This window comes from Symphodus melops, assembly GCF_947650265.1.
Source record: "Symphodus melops genome assembly, chromosome: 14".
In the NCBI taxonomy this organism is placed as follows: domain Eukaryota; kingdom Metazoa; phylum Chordata; class Actinopteri; order Labriformes; family Labridae; genus Symphodus; species Symphodus melops.
Genome location: NC_136704.1, coordinates 4,792,038 through 4,813,562, shown reverse-complemented (window position 1 = coordinate 4,813,562; position 21,525 = coordinate 4,792,038). Strand labels below are relative to the sequence as shown.

The following is a 21,525-nucleotide window of genomic DNA, read 5'->3' as shown; positions in this document are numbered from 1 at the left end:
TCTGACTGAAAAAAAGATGTCATTTGACATCATTGTGATGGAAGCCACACAGAGGAATATATCACACTCGCCCACACTCATCTCATTAGTTGTCCATCAAACATGTTTATTTTTCAGTCAACCAGACAAACGGTTTACACAAGTGGTTTAATTTCTTATTAGTTTATTATTGCATAAGACTTGCACTGTTTGAATTCAATGCGCCCAGTTTATACATTGTAAGATTAAACACTAATTTATGTTGTATTAATTATTGATTTCTCTTGAGTAACCTGGATGTTGGGGGAGGGAACTTCCTGATCTGGGTAAAAGTTGAGTACTTATTCTTCTGTTACGTTTTATGGTATACATGTGTGTTGCAGTACCACCACTGTTTAAATTGAGTTAGTTTCCCAACCACGGTGTTCCATTTTCAGGTTTTGTCCTGCTCCATGACCTCGGCACAATTGTCTGGGTTTGCGATAGTCCTTCCCTCAGTGTTATATCGATCTCGCTCCTCCCCAATGATGTCCAAAACCCCAAAATGCATAGACAAGGACATACAACGATCTTATGCTGGAGCCACCTCATTGGAGCAGACCATTCATCCCAAACTGACAGCATACCACTAAATATCAGCAGGCGGTGGCAGTCAGATATGTCACAGAAAGTGGAAAACCGGACTGTGGATTTACAAATGGTAATATTTTCATACTTGTTTATCATTTTCCTGCTGTTACGGAGAACTAGAGTAGAGTATTGAATGTGCTGCTGTGGACTGGAAATGCCTCAAAACTGTGTATCCATCTCTTAGCATCGCTCGAACAAAATATGTCTCTATTAAACTCCAGTCAGGATGCTGAACTTTCCCGTGAACCCAGACTGGTTCAGTCTTTGTGTAAGTTCCTTTGTCTCCAAACTTCCCATCCCTCCATCAGATCAGCGTGATAGAATAACGGTCTGCCAAGCAACAGGCATTTAACAACAGCTGAATGGCTGCCAGGCATTTCATAAGAGATTTTCAGACAGCAGAAGAAAAGGCCAGGATTCCTCACGTCGTAGAGCGCCGGATACTGCCAGTCTTCTCCACACTCTGACTATTAAACCCTCAGCAGGAGGGATTCGTGAACCCACTGCTCACTTCCAAACAAGACTCTTATCAGCGCATGCAGCCAGATACTGCAGCACTATTTCATCCTCCAACTGTTTTTTCTGCAGCCAACTGAATACATTTCCTTCGGGCTGTCTCTGTGAAGAACACTGTTTCACACACGCCTGTGATGGTTCGACATCAGTTCAAACTCTCTCATCCTCTCTATCTAAACACTGCTGTCAATGCTATACTGTCCTAACTCCCCGTAGCAACACATATGTTGTTTCTTTCATGTTTTTTTAAGTAAAGCATGCTCAGAATGATGTATTTTGCTCTTTGGTTTTTACTTTCACAAGCCCATAACTTCTAAAAGAAGAATCCCTGATAAATTGATTTCCAAAAGTCCAGCTGGGATACCGTAAAGTTGTTATTGTTCCTGCAGGTGCATCTAACCTTGATTTTTAATCCAACTCGCAGTGAAAAAGTTATTATAATCAGATAAATATTGAAGAGAGAAGTACAAACAGGACAAAACAATGTGCAATGTTGGTTATGTGGTTCTGTCTGCATGTCAATTAGAAATCTTATTAGAACTCAGTTGATGTTCAGGGTCACAAGTGTTCCCCAGATCTTCATTGCTCAATGATTTATTTGTCGATCTCAAGACAGCACAATAGAATAATCACATCTTAATCTGAATATGTCTCACTTTAGTTATAAATTAACCCAGAACTTGTACCAGATGTGTATCCGTTGGGTGTCAGCTCTACTCGGGTATGGCTCCACCTCCGTTATTAGTCCATCATCACCCACAGGCTGCGTAAGTGAGCAGCACTCACCGGGCAGCTTGTAGACCAAGGAGTTCCTGTGACAGCACGACTTTATACGATACTCTTCTGTAGAGCGCTCCGGACTGCTGGAGCTCCATTGGAAGCACAAACACTGGTGGACCAAACACGCCTTTCAAGGGGAAGGAAGAGTAAGAGCCAAGGTTGTTGAGACATTTATAAATGACACCACCAAAATGTCCAGTATAAAAAAGAAGGTGAGGGTGTTTAATATGACCATTATTTTATGGGTTAAAAACCAAACATGTGAAATTAAGTTTGTTTTTTTTGAAGGCATGGCAGCTCCAGAACTCTCTGTCAGTAGCTACAAGTAATATTGGGTCTTTGGTTACTGCTGCTGGTCATAAGAAAGCACTTGGCTCAATACATCAAGCACAATGGTCAACAGCTGTGATGTGGAGTGAGGACAATATGTAACCCAAGCTAAGGCTGCATGAAAATATGGAAAGAAAGAAGTAATGTGGACTGTTATGTGGGTGAAATGTGTGATAGGTTTGTTCGGGCTGCAAAAGTACAGAGCAAGTGAAGGACGTCTGACCCTGAAAAGCCCATACTGTGTGCACGCCCCACTGGATCTATTTTTAAATTGACTGGTTCTATGTGTTTCATTGTGTGACTTCCAGCCTGGGTTGTCGTATTCCAGCCAGCTTGTGTATTCTGTGGAATCTAGACTTGCAGCGTATTTGAAACGTGTCTCCACCAGAGATGGACCACGCCACTTGCTGAGGAAAAACAATGATTGACTTGAGTGGCAGCTGTCTAAATCTGGGGTTACTCGGGACATGTTTTGCAAAAGCATCTGGAGGTTTTTTGTTAACAAACTGTTTCATAATGAACGGTCCTGGTGTGTGTTGCTTTGTACTGTTTTGTGTTTCCGAGTGTTGGCTTCATCTAGCGGTTGGTGGTGGTATGCCTGATGGTTGCTTGGGAGACCCCGCCCACCTACCTGTGATTGCAGATGGACAGCCAAGACAGACTACCTTCTGACTGTTAAAAACACTGTACATGTAGATGTGAGCAGAAGCATTTTGGTGTGTTGCTATTGACACTGTCATGAGTTTCTGATTTCGTTTAGTGTTTTTATTTCATTGATTGGATTTCATTCCCTGTTTGTTTGTTTTTCTTTTGTGTTGCTTGTTTCGCTTGTGTGTATTTTTTATTGCTTTATTTCCAAGTTGAATCTTTAGTGTTTCCTGTTTTATTTTGTAGTTCTCATCCCCAGTGTTTCTTGTCTTGTCTTACTTCCCTTCGTTTTGATTGACCCTGATTCTCTTCACCTGTGACTGATTACTGCAGTGTCTGTTTAGTCTCTGTGTTCTTTTGCTCTTGTTGTCAGCTCATTTCATCTCACTGCCCCTGTGATGTCTACCTGCCCTAGCTCAAAGAGTTTCCTTGTAAGTCTTGGTATTTGTATCTGGAGTTGAGCCATTTAATGATACGAATTAAAGAAATGCAAGTTGGGGACGAAGGACAAAGCAAGCTCTCGTTTTGACCCTGGTGTGTGGGTGATCATCATCTGCATTCGTTTCAACCAGAGGGAAAACGTACTGTCGCTGGTGTAGGAGCTGCTCATCAAGGGGCTACAATGGGAGAGTCCTCCGCAGAATGGTGGCTGCTGAGAGAGAGAGAGCAGCATGTAATAAAGGTGGAATTTGGATCCATACTGGACAAGGTGGATGTGCTCGGGAAGAAACAAAGGCTGAATGGAAATGAGGAGATTATAAAAGTTTATGGTCGGTCTTCCAAGAATCGCATAGAAATGAATGTCAGAACTTTATGGAACTTGATGGGAACAGCAGCGTTAGAAGACGGCGGTGAGCTGGAACGGAGACAGATGACCACAACCTAAACAGCGTCTGCCCGGCCTGTAAGTCTTAAACAATTTACTCTTGTACACTGGAATATAAATGGATGGACAGACATCATCTCCCAGTTACACATTTACCGGGACTAAAGAACATAAACCCCCCCCCCCCCCCCCCCCCCCCATTTCAAATAATATGACCCGTTAATAATAATAATAATAATACATTTAATTTGTAAGCGCTTTTACGAGGGCTCAAAGGCACTTTACATGTAAAAAAGAAATCACAGTAAACAGTTAAAAACAGTAGAAGAACATTAAGAGACAGAGAAACAGAAAGAGAAGAGGGGAAAGAAGAAGTTAAGTATTAAAAGCTAGTTTATAGAGGTGGGTTTTGAGCATGGTCTTGAAAGTTGGGAGGTGTGTGCAGGAACGGATGGGTTTGGGGAGTGAGTTCCAGAGGGAGGGGGCAGCGATGGAGAAGGCTCTGTCTCCCCAGGTTCGGTGCTTGGTCCGTGTAGGTGGGGAGAGGGTGTTTCCTTTAGATGAGCGGAGGTCACGGGAGGGGGTGTGGTGGTGAAGCAGGTCAGTGAGGTAAGGTGGGGCCAGGTTATTTAGTGCTTTGTGTGTGAGGAGGATGATTTTAAACTGTATGCGGTGAGTGATGGGGAGCCAGTGCAGGTCACGGAGGACGGGGGTGATGTGGTCTCTGGAGCGGGTGTGGGTGAGCAGGCGTGCGGCTGAGTTCTGGATGTATTGCAGTTTATTGAGGAGTTTGGATGGTAAACCATGGAGGATGCTGTTACAGTAATCTAGTCTGGATGTGATGAATGCATGGATGAGAGTTTCTGCAGCAGGGAATGTGAGTGAGGGGCGGAGGCGGGCAATGTTTTTGAGGTGGAAGAAGGCGGTCCTGGTGATGTGTTTGATGTGGAGGTCGAACCTTAGGTTATTGTCAAAGATGATTCCTAGGTTGCGGGTGTGCGGTGAGGGGGATAGAGTGCAGTTGTCAAAGGTGAGGGAGAAGTTGTGACTGGCTTTGGTGCGGGATGTGGGGTCAATGATGATTATGTCTGATTTATCGCTGTTGAGTTGAAGATAGTTTGCTTGCATCCATGATTTGATTTCGGTGAGGCAGTTTCTGAGTGTGGAGTGGGTGGTGTTGGAGATGGCTTTGGAGGAGATGTATAGTTGGATGTCATCGGCGTAGCAGTGAAACTGAAGGTTATGTTGACGGATGATCTGGCCAAGGGGGAGGAGGTAAAGAATGAAGAGGAGGGGACCAAGCACCGACCCCTGGGGGACACCTTGTGACAGGGGAGCGGTGGGAGAGGTGCAGTTGTTGATTTTAATGAACTGTTGTCTGTCAGTGAGGTAGGAGTGAAACCAGGAGAGTGCTGTGCCGGTGATGTGAAGACAGGATTCCAGACGGGAGAGCAGGATGGAGTGGTTGATGGTGTCGAAAGCAGCTGTGAGGTCGAGGAGGATGAGGATGGTGAGGTGTCCGGAGTCGGCTGCAAGGAGGAGGTCGTTGGTGACTTTTAAAAGAGCTGTCTCAGTGCTGTGTTTGGAACGGAAACCAGACTGGAATGATTCAAAGAGGTTATTGGAGGTGAGGTGGGTTGTGAGTTGTGTGGCGACAGCGCGTTCTAGAATTTTTGACAGGAAGGGGAGGTTGGAGATGGGGCGGAAGTTGTTTGGGTTTTCATGATCAAGACCGGGTTTTTTGATGATGGGTGTGATGGCAGCCAGTTTGAGGGTTTGGGGAACAGAGCCTGTGCAGAGGGAGGAGTTAATGATATCGATGATGAGTGGGGAGATGACATGGAGGCAGTCCTTGATGAGTTTGGAGGGTATGGGGTCCAGGGTACAGGTGGAGGTTTTTAATCCGGTCATAATGGTTTTAAGTTGTGCTGGCAGTAATGGAGAGAAATGGGTCAGGTGATGGGTAGTGGTGGGCAGTGAGGCAGGGGGGAACGCAGGTTGGGAGATGGGAGGGATCCTGAGGATGTTGAGGTTACTGTAGATGGTGTTGATTTTTGATTGGAGGAATGATAAGAAGGTTTGGCATTTTTCAGCGGTAAATGATGACGAGATGTTGTCGTGAGGTTTGAGGAGGGAGTTGATGGTGGAAAACAGAGCCTTGGGGTTGTTGGAGCCAGAGTGGATGAGGTGGGAGTAGTAGGTGGACCGGGCAGCGTTGAGTTCTTCTTTGTATTGTTGAAGGTGATCTATGTATGCCGATCGATGAACTGATAGTCCGGTTTTATTGTGGAGTCTTTCGAGTTGCCTTTTCCGGGTCTTCATTTGGCGGAGTGCGGGGGTGAACCAGGGGGCAGAGTGTGTGAAAGAGACAGTTTTCGTTTTGACGGGAGCTAACTGATCTAAGCAGGAGGAGAGTGTGTTGTTGTAATGGTTTACAAGGTCTGTGGGGTCGTCGGATGGTGGTGGAGGAGAGACGGACAGACAGTGGGTGAGTGAGGCTGAGAGAGCTGAGGGGGAGATGGATTTGAGATTTCTGAAAGTTATGGTCCGGTTTTGTTTAGTGGTGGGGACAGGGATGTCTATGTCCATGGTGATGGCCAGGTGGTCGGAAATGTGCAGGTTGTGGCTGGTTAACTGTAGGATGGTAAGATTGGTGGAGCAGACCAAGTCCAGAATGTGACCGCGGTTGTGTGTTGGGAAGTTGATGTGTTGTGAGAAATTGAAGCATTTTAACAGTTCGAGAAATTCTGTGGCCGGTTTATTGTCTGTATTGTCAATGTGAAGGTTGAAGTCACCCAGGAGGAGAACAGATGGTGAGATGGCAGATAGCTGTGTTAGGAAGTCTGAAAGATCGGAAAGGAAGGAGGGATGTGGTTTCGGAGGGCGATAAATGATGGCTGTGACCAGGGGACAGGGGCCAGAGAGTTTGTATGCAAGATGTTCAAAGGAGGGCGCTGGAGGAATGGGGATGGTTGTTGTTTTTAGGTTTTTCTTGTAGATGGCAGCAATGCCACCTCCCCGGCCTTCTGTGCGGGGTTTGTCTGTGTAGGTGAAACCTGTGGGGGTGGCTTGGTTTAATGGAAGATAGTCCAGAGGTTTTTGCCAGGTTTCGGTGAGACAGAGAAAATCCAGGTTATTGTCTGTGATAAACTCACTGAGAATGAGGCTCTTGTTATTAAGAGAGCGGGTGTTGAATAAAGCCAGTTTCAGGTGATGTTGCTTTGGGAGAGGGTGTGATGACCGGGGGAGTGGACGGAGATTTGCTGGATTAGTATGTCTTGTGTTGAGGGGACAGAGGCGTCTGTGACTAATGATGGTGGGGATATGTGTGATAGGTTGTTGTTGTTGTAGTGACTGATGTGGCCGGGGAGGGGAGCTGGAGGGCGGGACCGCATGTAGTGGTGACCGTAGAGCTTTGGCAGGAGAAGAAGAGTGATTGGGGGGGGTGTGGCAGGTAAACAGTCATGGATGCTCACATGTAGCAGTGTGGACAGCGTGCTGGATATTAGCCGCTAGCATGCGGCTCCCGTGTCTGTTTGGGGGAAGGCCATCGGTTTTGAGGAGTTGTGAGTGGTTCCAGAAGAGATTGAAGGAAAGAAAGGCCCAAAACATGTTCTTCTGTCCAGGTATAGTTTTATTGAACGACAGTATATCATCTGGGTTCGTCAACTTTCTCTCAGAAGCAAAATTCAGACGTCAAAACTGATTTGACCTTTATCGTGATTATTATCAATATCGACTGATGTGACATTTTTATCTTTAACATTTGTAGTCGTATCGCCCAGGCCTATACATACTGTATGTATAGCACAGTGTATCTGTGCTTTTACTATTCTTTATTTTAACTTCTCCTGTTTCTTATGTTTGTCAATTTGTAAGTTGGTTGGTCTGCCAAACACGTGTATGGCATCTGAAAGAATAAGCCTTTTTTTTTTTTTTTGTACTTTTGTTAAAATAAATGTTTGTGTGATCTGCAATGGGACTCACATCGCTTGTTTGTTTTTTCCCCTTGACTGTGACAGATGCAGATGCAACTGTATATTCTATCAGTCTTTCTGATTAGCAGTTCACTCACTATACATTTTCTTAGCTTACTTAATATAGTAGGAATTATCAAATGTATTGATAACCTATGATTAAAGTGCAGGTATATACCCAACCATTGATCGATTTAGCCGAATTATATTAAAACATTTTTTTTTTTTTAAGTGCTAAATAAGGAGTGGTTTAAGAGCAAAAAGACCAAGCGGAGCTTAATGACATAGCAAACTAAAACAGCCTTGATTCCCGTAGCTTATTGTGTGTGAATCCACAGCTTGGTTTATATTATTCCTTTATGCCATAAACTTAATTGTTCCCAAAATCATGTCTAAAGCACATCAATGGGACACATTTGCAGAACCCATGATCATTATGGCTTTGTAACTTTCTGACATTTACCTCAACAGGTCACTCAGTCCTCTCTAATAACTCCTGAAGTCATTACGTCCAACTCTGCAAATGTGAAATAACACCTACAACTCTTTAGAGTTTAACAATATGTCTGCTTATCGACCCTGGAGAAAGAGCAAGAGCCGGTCATCTCGTGGTGAGAAAATGCCAGTTAATCAAGTTTAGTATCGTTAATGATTACCCTTTCTTACGACGTCAATGTGCAAACATAATTTGAACAAGCATCGATATACTCAGAGAGTTCCAATAACCAAAGCAATAATCTGAAACAGGATTGTTTTCCAGCCAGGTCATGCGAGGATATTGCAAAAAGGGAAAAAGAGTAATATCCAACTGACGCCCTCAAATGGTGGCGGTCCCAGAGTCGGCCCAAGGTGCCGCCTGCCGTGCAGCAGCGCCTCTGTCATCAAACACAGCCTTATGAACAATTTCAAGAGCTTTTACAGGATACTTAAGGCAGCTGGAATCGCTTTATGCCTAACAATGCCATGTCACAAATATAACTGACTGTGGCTTAGAGGGTAAATTGGATTGTGCAACAAAATGGACATTCAGTGATGGGATCCTCCGCTTCTCCAGTCACAAGGTCAAATTCTCCCTGGGCAAGATACTTAACACTGAATTCCTCTCGAAGGCTGTGCCATTAGTGTGTTCCTGTGTGTGAATGCACATTGGATTAGAGCTTGATGAGCATGGCAGAGTCTCTCATCGGTGTGTGAATGTAAACACGGTAGATGCTGAAATGAAATGAAGCGCTTCAAGTGGCGTTATATAAGTGCAGTCGGTTTACCATGTATTTTAAATATGCGTACTCATTACAAAGGTAAATGACAGATGCATGCTGCACCCGTAAGTCAATCATTTGCATTATATAGTCAGTGTTGCTGCAGGAGTCAGTCTTCATTTTGAATAAATCAGGAGTGCTTTGTAATGATGGCGTGAAGGTCTAACATGAAACGCGTATGATGTTTAAACAGTGAGTTCCAACTTCAAAAGCCCGCCCCCTTTGGTTGTTGATGTCTATATATATATACAGTGAGTTAATAAGGATTGAACAGAAGAACAGTCTGACGAACGCATACCGGCTTCATCCTTTGTTCCAACCAAAACAGAGCCATAACAATAACACACGGCTGTATATGAGCTCTCCACAATGTTGCATATTAATACTGTTCAAATGAAAGGCTTGTATATTCTCTTTGGAAATGTCACTGTAGGTGAGGTGAAAACGATCACTTCTAAAATCATTTCCATTGACTTTTTTTTTAAGTCCCCTGAGGGTGTCTCCTCTCTGCTGAAAATAAACAACAGTCTGCCTTCTGTTGGCTTTGTCTGCATGGTATATCGGAAAACACAAAAAATAATCCACTCTGCTGCTCTTGCAGACGTCAGTCTGTGAGTCTGTGTTTAATGTCTTTGGTGGTTTCTCTGTATGTTTTAGACAAGACTTCATGGGGTACATTCCTTCCTTACAGTCCTTATGACATTTTTTTCTAAGCTTTAATTAAACGATGATGTTCTCACAGGTAGTGGCCATTCAGCAGAAATTACGCTAACCACTGCACCCTTATCTTATTTAGTATTGTACATATTAGTCTCTAACTACTTGTTTATATTTTGAGTTAATATTTAAAAAGAGTTAAATTTTCAGTGCTTCGTTGTTGTGAGGGGTTTTCGTCCTGCACTACGATGATAGATTGATAGATGGATAGATACTTTATTGATCCCAAGGGAAATTCAAGGCATCCAGTAGCAGTATAATAATAATAATTTACACTTTATTAATCCCACAAGGGGAAATTCAGTTTTTTTACACTCTGTCTAACACACACATAGGCCGAGATACACACTCATGCACAAACAGGGTTCTAGTGACATGCATTAATGGAGAGGTCTCAGAGTGAGGGGGCTGCCCACAGCGAGCGCTCCAGAGCAGTTTTGGGGTTCGGTGCCTTGCTCAGGGGCACCTCGGCAGTGCTCAGGAAATGGACTGGCACCTCTCCAGTTACCAGACCAGTTTCCGGACTTGGTCCGTGCCGGGACTTGAACCGGCGACCCTCCGGTTCCCAACCCAAGTCCCTACAGACTGAGCTACTGCCGCCAGCTACAAGACATGCATAAAATAAAAATAAACTGTCTTCCATCAGGCTCCTGTACTCCTCCTCCTGTCCATTTCTGACACAACCTACTATCGCAGTGTCATCGGAGTATGTCTGCATGCATGTGGCAGAGCTCAGTTATTCTGGAAGTCAGAGGTATACCGAGCGAACAAGAAATGAGAGAGGACAGTACCCTGTGGTGCTGCTGACCACGCAGTCAGATGTGCACTCCTTCAGTCTAATGTAGTGTAGTAACATTTGTGATCCATCTCACCAGGAGTGAGTCCACCTTCATCTCTGTCAGCTTGTCTCTCACTAGGAGGGGGTGGATGGTGTTAAAGGTGCTTGAGAAATCAATGAACATGATTCTCATCGCACTCCTCCTGATGTCCAGATGAGAGTAAGGCCTGTGTAGTAGATAGAGGATGGCATCGTCCACGCCCACCTTCGTCTGCTAAGCAAACTGCAGTTGATCCTGCACGTGGTGGACCTGGGGTTTGAGGAGATGGAGCAGCAGCAGATGTTGGTGCATCTCATCTCAAGGCCAGTTCATGGAGCTACCAGCCATAGTATAAGAGAAACAAGCAACAAGTTAAACATTTTGGGAAAAATTTCAAGACTGTCAGCTGTGTTGTAAAGTCTGCAGGAGGCTGGTACAGTTTGGCTCAGAATGAATTGTATTGTCTCTGTCCTTGGTCCTTGCCAAACTACAAGAGCACTAATGAAAGCAGAGTAGGCATGACTCCATAGACCAAGAAACATGTTGAAAAAATGTGGAAATCTAAGGTTTATATATCCAAAGGTCTTTTATATGGAAGGGAAATGCAGATGCTAATGAAGAGGAGAGCTCGACAATCTGCAGTGAGCGTGTGTGAGTCAGCAGACAATGTCAGGAAAACCAGAGGAGACAACAAAACAAAAGCTATCAGTGAGGAAGGATCCCACATATGTTTATTGCATACAGAGCTGGTTAGATAAGCACAACACAGTGAATGAGAAATATATTCCAATTTTCATGAGTACCATAATATCCAAATTCAGCTATTAGAAGTCTTGGTTTTGAAGGGATTTTTTTTTCTCCCTGATGTGTCTCGTCTTCGTCAATTTAAGAGTTTACATGGTGCAAGTTGACTCACTTGTGTCTAAACAGTCTGAATAACAAATGTACACAGTGTTTTAGAAATTGATTAACCATATTGCGATGTGTTAGGGTACAGTAGTTCTGGATTGATGGACAATAATTCCATTCGGCAAAGCAAATTATGTTCAAATTAAAAACACTGTTAAACATGCTGCCTCTGACCAGCATTAGCCTAGCGGTTAAGGCTAAGTCCTTGATAGCAGGTGGCCTGCGTTATAGATACATGTACCCCCTTCCCTGTATGTCGTTTCCTATTTTCTCTCTCTCTCTCTCTCTCTCTCTCTCTCTCTGATCTCGCTCGCTCTCTCGTTTCTGACTCTATCCACTGTCCTGTCTTTTTAAAGGCAGACAAGGCCCTTAAAAAAAATCTTTAAAAACACAACAACTTTAATGTGATTTGTATTTGCTTGCTGTGGTTAAAAGCCTAAACATTGTATTTTGAACACATAAGTGATTATTGATCTGTTCCTTGCTGAGACAGCACTGGCACTGATGCACTTGCAGCAGATCCAATCAGCTCCTGGAATTATTTCATTAGTGGATGAACCCACATCTCTACTAAATGTGAAGCGTCTTATACAGCCTCACATAAAACCAGCTCCTCTCTCCTTCAAGAAGCTGAACTTTTGAAATATGAAATATACTCAAATATTAAAGTAGCAATCATGAAAATACACGTTTTCTTATCTGAAGCAAGCGGCCATTGCAGATGTTTTATTTTTTTATTTTTTATTATACAGTCCCACATGTATTTTTCTTGGTTGTGTTGGTTGTTTGTTGGCTCAGCTGTGTGATTTGAGAATATATTGAAAAGATGAAAAGCAAACATTAAGATTTTTTGGTTTTATCTTGAGTTTTTCCTTGAACCTTTGTTTGACTCAAAATCAAACAATGGTCATTTTTAAAACCAAAATGTCCCTTTTTTTCTGACTTGGAAATTATTTTTAAAATATTCATCCCCTTTCTCCTGCTTGTCAATATGTAATAGAAACTGTTAAAAAAAAAAAAAGTCAGAAAAACAGGTCTGCAATTCAAATTGTTCACAAAAAAAATAACTCAACACAAGAAATGAGAAATGGATGCAAAAAAATGTTTTCTTAAAATATATATCCATTTGTGGTTCTTTTATCAACTAGTACAGCTTTCAGTGCTCAATCACTACTGGGTTAACTCACTTTAGAAACAGGGTTTTAACAGGAAATATTTAATGCAAAGATGTGGCGAAAAGCAAAATATATCTAAATGTGTGGAATGGAAATTAAGAAATGACACTATTATAAAATGGGTGTTTGTTTAGTTGAAGGATGTCGACATGTCCAATGGATTGTTGAGGATGGTGGTCACCGTAGTATGTTTATAGTGCTCAATGTCCAAGTAGCTGACAGTGGGGATGTTGAGAAAAGTAAAAATAAAAACACCAGTGTAGAACAAAGTTGGTGAGAGATACTTGGAGAGACAGCTGCTGGAGATGTGATGTTCAAGTTCAACATGAATATGTTGCTGCTCGTGGTGTTAAAGGAGGAGGACAATATGTGACCTTTAACTTTAAAAAGTTTCGATCAACATCATTTCTGATCTTGGTTAGTTAGACACTTTCAAATTAACATCCATACAGTTCCTTATATACTGTAGCTGCTTTTAAATCGTGAAACAGAGGCTGCCTTCTGCTTACTCATTATTTGCGAACCTCTAAATTCTTTTGTTCCCAGGGGAGCTTTTCTCTTACTTACGTTTTCTTTGAGTTCAAACTTCACTTATAGAGTATATAGTGAAAGTGATGAAATGAATCATCATAAGTGGCTTGTTTCCTGTCCTCAGCCTATTCTGACGAACATTTAATTGAGTCTGTGACTGTTCTGAAGCCCTTGTAAAATGAAAGCATTTTCTTAAGGTCTCCAGGAGCAAGCATTTCCATTTTGTCTGTTTATTAGCTAACAGGTGAGAAAAAAAAACATTTTTCATTTCAAAGCAACTTTAATGTTTTCATTACAGCACAGTACATCAGTGTAATGGATACATTCTCTCACTCTTCTTTCTTAAATTGGATGCATTCAGAGGAAAGATTGTGTTTCTAAATCAGGATTTTCATGCTTCCTGCATGCTGATGTCAACGTGCCAGATAAGAGGGCAACTTTCTTTATCAGATGTTGGATCCATACAAAAGCACAGCCTGGAGCTGTGTTCGAAGTGAAGAGAAATGTCTGTCTGACTATTGCAGCAGTGTTGCTCAGACATCAAACCACTGTACATGTGCCTTCTGATATCCAATCTTCACTGTAATAACAGTTCTGTGATAATAACAAGCCTCTGCAGCGTAACAGCAGCCTGTGGGATGGATGCCAGATCTCGCTGAATCATTTCCAATGAGCAACCACTTTTAAGGTCACATCCACTCATCTGCTGTGTATGCCTATAGCTCCCTGTAGCATGTTGCTACCTTAAAGAGACAGATAATTTGTTTGAAAAATATACGATCCAGGCGAGAAGAGAGGAGTTTGAAAATGTGGAAAAACTTTTTTTTTAACTTTCCGACTAAGGTGGTGAAACGTGTCAGTAGTAGGGGTGTAGTGATTCGATACTCCGGTTTGGGGTCACGGTTCGGTATGAGTTTGATTCAAAAGGAGCAGCAGTAAGTCTGGGAAGCATATTTCTAGATTCCCCTCATTCCCTGGAAATGGACAGTCGGACACGTTAACAAAAAAAGTTGAAAAATAGAAAACACAGGCATGAGAATCTCCTGAAATTGAAGTGTAGGTGGAAGTTTGACAAGAGGTATTTCCATCTGCTGTTATAGAGCAGCGAGAGCAGCAATTATTCAATCTCAACCAATGCTCATGTAAAGGACCACATGCTGGTTTATGTGCATAAGCCACATTGTGCATATGTCACATTGTGACAAGGCTTCGGCACTTTAAATTCACACTTGAAGCCCAGGACCTCTAAAGTACTTCAGCATAATGCGCTCATAGCCTGAAAACATATATTAGCTTTGCTAATGACTTCAACCCTCTGATTTCACATTCAGAGGCTTTAAAAAAAACAGAACAATGGGGCTAAGTTGTTGGAGTCCTGTTTTCTTTTGTCTAGCTCCAGTGATTGTCATCTCTAAGTGAAGCCGCCTTATATTAATTAATGTTAGACAGCATTGCAAACCCTGAGGTTTTGTCACACAACTGATTTTAAAGAAGCAGGCTGGTTTTCTAGCTCCACTGTGTTGACACCATAGACTGTAAATATTAATGAACAAAGCCTGAGTGACGTCAGCCATCTGTTCCTGCAGGGGGCTCCGGAGGCTCATCAGTGCTGGAACAAAGCTCAGCCGTCATATGCCTCTGTACTCAAACATTGCATCTCCAGTGGCTTAATATCGCTGTCGGGTTGTGTGATTTTTAAAAAAAAATTTAAGGTGTTGTGGACAGGCGAGCGGAAGAAGTGAATGCACAGCTGGAGCTTCATGTATACACAGTCAGACACACACGCAGCGCTGAGTCACCCTGATATGACACTTTAACACTGCCTCCCCCTTGTTACACCTCTGTTACTATTTCAGTTGGTGGATCAGGGAGATATTGTGATGAGAGGTAACAAGGGACTCATTTGGAACAACATCTTTTATTTTGGTGTGTTCTCAGCTGATCTACGTTACTGTTATACTGAACGCAACAAGATGCATTCAAATCCAGACAATCTTTACTGCCTCCAGCTTGTCTGTACGCCTCTCTTCTTCAGCTCCTGACGTTAATCACTTATCTTTGATTCGAGACTATAAATTAAACAATTGTATATAAGTAGTGGCGTGGGTGTCAGAGGCATAGTTTGAAGGTCAGAATGTATTGGTTTCTGCTGATTTTATTCTGTTGATGGTGAAGGTCACCTGATAGAAGTGTAAAAATGCTTGAAAACCTCTATAATGACTATTACAGTTATGCCAGTTTGACCATTAGCTACAAAGTCTGATATTATAAATGTAGTGGACTATATTTAGTTCCTTCAGGTGTGTTACATGTTTTCTAAATTGCCGTCAAAACATTCTGTGAAGTTTAACGCAAAGAAAAAAGTTCCAATTCTCCCTCCCATTAATCCAAGCCTGCATCTTACCGTCAACATCTGGAGAAGCTTTAATGCTGAGAGATTAATGCACCCTCCCCGCTGCTGGAGGGCAGCGAAAAGTCTGAGGGTCTGCATTAATCCACCAGCAAGAGTCACCTGTGAAATAGCCACAAATAACTGTCTACAAAGTGAGGATGAACTGTGCCAGGAACTTCAGCGAATCTGGCAACATTTTGCAGATTATCTCCACAGTCATTTCAGTAATCATGCTTTTGTCACTTTTGCTTTGGCACAAGTGCACAGATCCTCGCACATACATACATATCCTTCACCAGCACAGCAGAGCTGGATCGCCATGGCAACGAAGGGCTTAAGAGATTTTCCAAGAAGCAGCGCCAGAGAAGACGTCTATACATGCAAACATCTTTTGGAGTGGGAGAGAACGAGCTTGCCGAAACTGTTGGATGTTATGACAAAACAGTGTGCATGAGTTTATTTTGATCAGTCTTTGCACTTAAAGTTAATGAAAGTGCTAATTACAGTGTGATTAATTGTATTATACAAGATGATGTCACATGTGATAAATGCTTCCTGGTGCAGCCCAATTTTGTTTTGTACAGAGAAATGATCTGTACAAAAACATACTCGATGATTTTCAAGCCCAGAGGACTCTCCTGCATGTAGAAGTTGAGTCATCACCACAATTAAATCCAGCTCCTCACAGTACTGTGCAAGGTGGGAGCTGGTTATCTGAGGGCGGCTGCAAACGCATCCTCCGTGCCCTCCGGTATCACGTTACTGCAGCCCACAATCAGTGCAGCAAGTGCAGGAAGCTGCCCAGTAGGATGTTGTGTCTGCTAAATTGAGTTTTGGGATCACCTTGCTGGCATGGAAGCTTACACCTCGACTGTGTTTCATTAGAATCACACAGCTGTCAAGGTTATATTGTGGCGACATGACCACTCTGACAGGACCTGAGAATTCAAAATTAAAAGTAAGAGGGACCGAACAGTATTTGAAAGATTCAAATTATAGTCATTTCCACCTTTCACGTTGTCAAACTGTGGCCTCTATGGAGTAGTTTTGCATGATGTGAAGCCCAAAATATATATATTTGTCATTAAAAATAATTTTAGCCTCTGTCTACAACAGTTGATTCCAGCTGCTGGCTCTTTAAGGCCATCCTTCCATACATGCTTTCTTCTGATTGGCCGCCCCCTGTAAGTGTTCCAATGGGCTGAACGCTGCAGGGCTGCCTTGGGATTCTTGAGGCGGTTTCTTGAAATACTTGGTTTCATATCAGGGATCATGTTTAGTGATCACGTTGAGTATGGGCATCCAGCATTATAACACATGCGGTCATATAAGTTTTATATAAAATACTGAGAGAACAGAGATCCTCCATTTATCATCACATCAAACCCTCAGCCAACTAATAAACGACGGTTGTCATTGGCCAACCCGACCTTGACACTATTTGAAAAACGTATGAAATTCAGGAAGCTTGCAGTTTAGCTTCTCATGTAAGGTCAATGATTACAAATGCTTTGTATCAAACCTTGGTTGTCTTAGAAAGATCCAAAAGGTTTCGTGCCCCTTTTTTTGCGAGAAACCTTTTGTGCACCTGGAAGTCATGAATTTTTAGGTGTTTTAAATTTCAACCTTCATTCTTGTTGTTATAAGTAGCATTTTTTTTTAGTGACTTTTGGGAATTTCTCTTTTATGTAGATATGAATTGGAAATCAGGAGAGGTCGGACATGAACGCGTGGGCCACCCACTAATCGGACTGAGGCCTCCATATGGGGCGCAACATAATCACCAGGCCATCTGAGCTTCTCTATTGCAGTAGTTCTTACATCCCGTCCCACCATCGAGGGAACCTCATCAGGCGTCAGCCGGGAAGACGTCATCAAGTGTCAGCTGGACCATCAGAGTGACGTCAGGCATCGATGGGGTTGCTGGTGAGACGTCAGGCATAGGCCGGCCGTCAGGCATTGGCAGGATGGCCGGGGGAACGTCTGAAGTCGCCCGGACCACCAAGGAGACATCAACAGGAGGCAGACAGCGCTCTGCGGGACCAGGAACTGAAAGCGTGACGCGCTCTGCAGGACCTGGCTCAGGAAGCCAGGAGCGTTCTGCAGAATCAGGAATCAGGGGCGCTCTGCGGAATCAGGATCCGGAAGTAAGGGGGCGCTCAGCGGGAACAGGAAGCCGGGGCTTGGACTGAGGCTTGACCTGAGGCTTTGTGGAGCACAAGGGCAGAGTCACTGGGGCGCTTGGCAAACAGGAGCCATGGCGGCCTCTGCGGTTCCCAGTAAATAAAGCCAGGTGGGTACCAGTCCATGGAAACTGCGCAGATGAGGCAGTACTCCGGACCAAACAAAAACATTTTCAAATAGGGTCAACAAAGGGTCCATATCATCAAGCTTAACCACCGGGTCCATGTTTGTGGTCAGTTCATTTTGTCAAATACTCAGGAAGGGAGGACCCAATTGTAGGTAATAACAAAATATTTATTAAACAAAAAGCAAAACCAAACGAGTTTAATACCGGAGAAAGACGGACATTAAAAAGACGCTAAACGGAGCATCGGACATTTTAACAGATGATGAATATGAGAATATGAGTTTGTAAAGAGTCGGTCTGTGATGAGCTGGGATTAAAAAGAGTGTGACGTGAAGATTAACAACCAAATGAAGCTCTTTAAGTTCTATCAAATCAATACATCCTTCATGTTCTGTCCATCATCCCTCAGACTGTTTGAATGTCTGAAGATGATGACAGTTTGATGAAGAGGGAGTCTGTTTTACATTCACACTTATTTATCTTCACAAAGTTTCATCATTTAGATTCTAATCAATCATTTTCAGTATCCTGACACATAAATATCTGTTTATAGTATACAGAGTTTGTTGTCTAAATACAGGCTAGGTTAAGTCAAAGCTGTTTTAATAATAATAAATAATTATAGACAATTCAAAATGAAATATTTTAGTCAGTAGAAACTAGTCCTTTTGGTTATGAGTAGACTGCAGGTTGTTCTTCAGGTGTTTGTTATCAGGTAAAGAGACTAAACACTGTAACTGTGTGTGTTTGATTAGAAATAATACAGCGTGTGTTTTTGTGGACATAAACAGCTGTTTGGCTGATTGACAGCTGAACGTGATCAGCTGATGTCGCGTCATGTGACACTGTCGAGGAAACGACGTCTCATGTGTCTCAAAGCTGATTTCCTCGGTCCTCTCTCCTCGGCTTCGTTTCCTCCGTGCATCTCTGGTGGGCGGGACTAAGACGCAAGTGGAGGAGACAACTTGGAGGACACTCTGTGCAAATAAGGGACTTGAGATCCACCCCTGAACCTCCATCCATCCATCCATCCATTTTCTACCGCTTATCCGGGGCCGGGTCGCGGGGGCAGCAGTCTAAGCAGAGACACCCAGACTTCCCTCACCCCAGACACCTCCTCCAGCTCTTCCGGTGGGACCCCAAGGCGTTCCCAAGCCAGCCGAGAGACATTGTCTCTCCAGCGTGTCCTGGGTCTACCCCGAGGCCACCTCAACTGACTTCTCTCGATGTGGAGGAGTAACGGCTCTACTCCGAGCTCTTCCCTGGTGACCGAGCTCCTCACCCTATGTCTAAGGGTGCGCCCAGCCACCCTACGGAGGAAGCCCATTTCGGCCGCTTGTATCCGAGATCTCGTTCTTTCGTTCATAACCCAAAGCTCATGACCATAGGTGAGGGTAGGAACGAAGATCGACCGGTAAATCGAGAGCTTCGCCTTTCGGCTTAGCTCCTTCTTCACCACGACGGGTTGACGACCCCTGAACCTGATATTACAAAATAAAACACTTGAGACTAGAGTAAGAAACCAAATGAGGAACCTAAAAAGAACTGAAACAGGAAACAAACTCAGAGACAACATAAAAGACACTAGGATACAGGGAAACACACTAAAGACTGAAGTAAACACCAGGAAACAGAAACAGGGAAAGATGAAAACCAAAACGAGACGAAACTAAACACAGAACCATAGCATGACAAACCCAAGGGAGGGTTCCTACTGTCATTGCAAATTTGGCACATTTCGAGCCACTGCTGAGGTTTTAAGTTCGTCAGCCCTTTGGAGGCCCCTTGCTGGCCTGTGGCTTCAAGCAGTTGTCTGCCTTGCCAATTCATAACAAGTGTTATCTCGAGACGCTTTACAAAAGAGCATTGTGGGATAATATGCAGGCAGGATTTCTCCTTTTTCTCCCATCTTTAGTCGAAGTAAAAATGTTAAAGAACCATGGGAGGGTGTAGGTCGTCTTATATTATGAAACAATAATTAATAAATTTGGTCATGGTTATGTTCATTAAACACGAGCGATATCCAGTATTGTAAGTAGGTAAAGACCTTTTCCACACCAATTATTGCCCAGTCTCAAACCTTTACCACACACACACACACACACACACACACACACACATTGTAGCATTAGGAAACCGTTTAATGTACTTTCCTCCACAGCAGTCCTCCTTCAGAATCCTACCTGTGTCAGCGGGGTAACTCTTAAACCTGAAAAGAGATAGATGTGTTGTGAAGATATATGGTTACTGAGAAAATGGAAAATGATCACATTTCTTAAGCGCAGTAAATGCACAAATATAATAAAATAATAAGAAATTAAAAGTGCCCTTAACCCTCCTGTTGTCCTCGGGTCAAAATGACCCGCCACTGTGTTAAAACCCCCAAAAAAATCCTCTTAACAATATTTTTTTAACTTGAAATTTTATGACTTTGCCTAGATTGGCACCAACAGTAGAAAAAGTGAAATGTTGCTTTTATTCACATTTCCATGTAAGCTGTACAAAAAAAGGTACAAAGGTGGTCTTCGGGTCAAAATGACCCGTGAGACAAAAAGAGTTGAAATCAAGGTCACAGAGTTATTTACACACCACAGAATGTTACAATGTTTTAGATGTTTTAGTCAAGCAGTTGTAGAAGTGGTCTTCTCACAGCCTGCTGTGAATTTGATCAGTCTCAGATCAATTAGCAGTAAACGTAAACAAGACAGTAGCAGAAGTAAACAACACAAAGATGTTCTCGCAGACTGCAGAGCTCTTTTTCTGTGGATTTCCAGAGATTATAAAGGTGCTGCAGATGACAGGGCCCCGAATTCTGTCTGTGCCGAAGCCATGAGTGTGCGTTATAATGTTGAAGAGGCTCTAGAGCTGATTTTTTCAGATGTCCAGCAAGACAACTCTGATTCAGAAGAAGAAGTGGAGGATGTATCAGAAGAAGAAGATGGGGAGGAATACAACCCAGAGCATGATGAATCATCTTCAGAAGAAGAAGATGACAATGGGAGAGACAACAATGCCCATGACATGTCTCTACATTCTACCTGTTTATGACACCAAGGTATGCCATTTTTCATGCCGGCATACCTTGGTGTGACAGAGGGACTGAGGGGTCACAATGTTACATGTGACAACTTCTTCACATCTTATGACAGCAGCTCCTGAAGAGGAAGATCACCATGGTTGGTACAGTTCGAAAGAACAAGCCTGAGCTCCCACCTGAACTGCTTGCGTCAAAGGAGAGAGAGGTATTCTCATCAAAGTTTGCCTTCACGCCCACCACCACTCTAGTTTCTTACCTCCCAAAGAAAAACAAGAATGTAGTTCTTCTGAGCACACTGCACACAAACGGTGACGTTAGCGATAGTGAGGACAGGAAGCCAGTCATCATCCTTGACTACAACCGCAACAAGGGAGGTGTGGACAACCTAGATAAGGTGATTGGAACATACAGCTGCAGAAGGATGACTGCCCGCTGGCCCCTGGTCATCTTCCACAACATCAGTGATGTTTCCTCCTACAATGCCTTTGTGATTTGGAGAGAGATCAACCCGACCTGGATGTCTCGTAAGCAGAACAAGAGGAGGGTGTTCCTGGAGCAGCTGGGAAAGGCACTTGTAATTCCACTCATTGAAAGAAGGAAGCATGTCCCTCGCACAGAAGCCTCAGCAGCAGTTGTGAAAGCTATTCAGAGTGCTGGAGCTCCTGATCAACCTGAGGATCTAGCTACCAC

The 21,525-nt window shown here is 43.2% G+C and overlaps 1 long non-coding RNA gene across 4 annotated transcripts in view; it reads left to right on the top strand.

Annotated features, from left to right (window-relative positions):
- The first annotated feature begins 3,199 nt into the window (after positions 1–3,199).
- Positions 3,200–21,525, top strand: part of LOC306834816 — a 135,470-nt gene continuing 117,144 nt past the window's right edge. For all 4 annotated transcript variants that reach the window (XR_013780537.1, XR_013780538.1, XR_013780539.1 and 1 more), the window contains exon 1: positions 3,200–3,787. This is a non-coding gene — a long non-coding RNA (uncharacterized lncRNA). The remainder of the gene's footprint in view (positions 3,788–21,525) is intronic.